Below are 2,821 nucleotides of genomic sequence, written 5' to 3'. Positions count from 1 at the left end.
GCTCACTTTGTTTTAGGGCAGCTGCACTGCATGGTGCCCAAACCTGGCTAGTATGTACTACTATTTGTAAATTCAAACATACTAAAATCCTAAATGATTAGGGACACAGAGACACTTGAAGAGCTAGTTAGCCCTCATATGTCACTTTTTCATGTATTTTTTCTTCATCTAGCTACCCCATCGCAACAATCATCATTCCCCAAGCCACATCATATCTAAGTGTCTAGAAAGAGCAGGATATCCTAGTCAGTACAACATGCTTCCTTATAATTACACAACATATAATATAATATGATATTATGTGTCATCTCTTATTTAGCCTACCCCAACTTGTTTGGGACTAAAGCTGCTGCTCTGTAAGCAGGCAATACAAAAAAATTGGCCAAAAGATGGACTTAACTGTAGCCAAACATGGTGCCTTGCTCACAGACCATCACATTTTGATTTCCAGCAAGTCTAATTTTCTCTGCAGAGTTGGCCATAACCTGTTAAGGTACAGCCAATACAGGATCACGTCAGCAAATGTGCAACTTAACTAGATGTTGGGCGCAACATTTTCCATTGAAAAAAGCGAGCCTGGGTCCGAAGCGTTTGCCGAACACAGCGATTTGGCCATGTGCGCCAAGAAAAGAGCAAGGTGGGAATACACATAGATCCTTTTTCCATTTGGGTGCATACAGAGTGGCGAACTAGGTGCAAGTAGGTCCCTTAACGCATAATTAACGCCTAGTAGCCTTTTGAACTTTGGATCAGAAACACATAAGGGTCCAAACAACTTATCATACATTTACAAAAAGTTAACCTCTGTTCAATTTTGTATTAGCATTCGCAACAGACTAAATCGAGCACCCTAGAGAACCCTAGTTTGAACAGAGACAAATACCTCCGTGAGCTCAGAAAAGAGGCTAATCTCTAAGCAATCAATATATGCAGCAACCTAGCATTCGTGCAGTGACGTTGAGATACGAATCTGACCTTCCTCCTCGGGGCCTTTGAAGAGCGCGGAATGGAGCTTGATGACCTCCATGAAGGGGAAGTAGATGAGCAGCTGCTCGTCCGAGTCGCTCGCGAGGTGCAGCCCCTCGTCCACCCTGTAACCCTGATGAAACCCATCAATCGTGAGGAACGCAATCGCCTCCAAACAAAAATCCGTAGAGGGGTTAACACGACACACACACCGCTCTCACAGACGCTAATCTACGAAACCCTAGGTAGTGAAGGGAAGTCCCGCCGGCGAAAACCGAACCAGGTGACGCCGGATCGGATCCGGGGATCGCGACTGGCAAAGGGAGCCACGTGCCCTACCTGCTTGAGCGCGTTGGCGATGCCGTGGGCGGGGTCCTGGTTGAGGCACTCGACTCCGGTCCAGTCGATGAAGTCGACCAGATCCACCTACCGGCGTGGCACCGATGCAGACGGGACGGGCGCGGGTGCGGCGGCCATGGCTGGCTCCTGGAAGCTTCTGGAAGGTTCCGAGCAGGGGCGGACGAGAGGGGAGCTTGTGCTCGAGGGCAACTCAGAGCGGCCGGAGGTGGTGGCGCGGTGTGGAAGGGAACGACCAGAGCTGGTGGTGGTGGGGAGGGACAGTCGATCGGATCTGGAGAGGCGGCTCGATCGCATCTAGCGAGTGAGAAAGGGTGAGTGGGTGGTTAGGGTTTTTGTTTTTCAAAGACAGGCTCCACCGTTGGATGTGTGCTGATGAATGGCTCAGATCGCATCCAATTGGATGATCCGCGTGAAGGCAGTTTTTCACCTCTCATTGGCCGGCTCAGAACTCGATTTTTTACCCAAATCTCTAGAAACATTACAGAAAATATCAATTATTTGCTGCCCAATTGGACTACTTAATTTTTTCCAAAATATTATACCACTTGAGTATCAAGATGATTTCATGGCTAGCTAGCTTGGAGGCACATTGGTGTAACATCCCAAAATTATAAATTTTGGAATATTAATATAATTACTAGATTGATTGTTTGTTTGTTTGAGTGATTGAAACTTGAGTGAAATTTGAAACTTCTCAAAAAAAATGAGAGGGAATAAAATGACTTTCCCAAAATTTTCTATTGTGAATCCCTTTTCAATTTTGAGTTTGAATATTTTCAAACCCTTTGATTAAAAAAAATCATAGGAGAGGAGGAAAATGACACTCCAAAATCAGAGACAATGTCTTGATTCAAATTTTAAGTATTTGCAATTTATTTGAAGTTCAAATTCCTTTTTATTTCAAAGTTATTGCAAAAAAAATATATTTTTTTAAAAGTATTTTTTTGGTTTTGAAAATATGTTCATGTTTTAGAAAATTTTATTCTGAAAATTTTGATATATAAAATGTCTATATAAAATGTTCTCTCTTTTTCATTTATACGTTTTTCTTCTTTGTTAGAAAAAAATTATTCGTTCGCAAAAAAAACAAAGGCCACGGCTTGCCAGACCGCTCGCTGCGGCTGGCCGAACTTTTGGCCCATGCGGCACATCTTTATCTCCTTTTCTATTTTCTCCTCTTTACGTATATGTTTAGTCCCACATTGCCTATCTATGGACCATTAGACCTCCCTTCCACCTATAAATATAGATCCATAGGAGCATCCAAAAATCATCTATTTCGGGTTAAGTCAATCTTTTGGTTTAACTAAATTTATTAAATAAAAATATTCTTTTCTCTTCGGCGGGATTTCTCGAAGTGGTCTCCTCATTGGAATTAATTCTTACTCTGCATTCTAAAGGTATTTCTCTTCGTATTTTTTTATACTCCTGTAGTTTATTATTTCTAGACTAGTATTCCTACACTAGTATACGGTAGAGTAATTAGATATATTAA

General features: G+C 42.3%; 1 pseudogene; it reads right to left on the bottom strand.

The window, feature by feature from the left end:
• Positions 1–937: 937 nt before the first annotated feature.
• On the bottom strand, positions 938–1,443 carry LOC123450380 (annotated as a pseudogene).
• Between the last annotated feature and the right edge of the window lie 1,378 nt (positions 1,444–2,821).

Source organism: Hordeum vulgare, chromosome 4H (genome assembly GCF_904849725.1).
Source record: "Hordeum vulgare subsp. vulgare chromosome 4H, MorexV3_pseudomolecules_assembly, whole genome shotgun sequence".
NCBI classification, from domain to species: Eukaryota; Viridiplantae; Streptophyta; class Magnoliopsida; order Poales; family Poaceae; genus Hordeum; species Hordeum vulgare.
The sequence above is the reverse complement of the archived record's forward strand: the minus strand, read 5'-3'. Positions and strand labels throughout refer to the sequence as shown.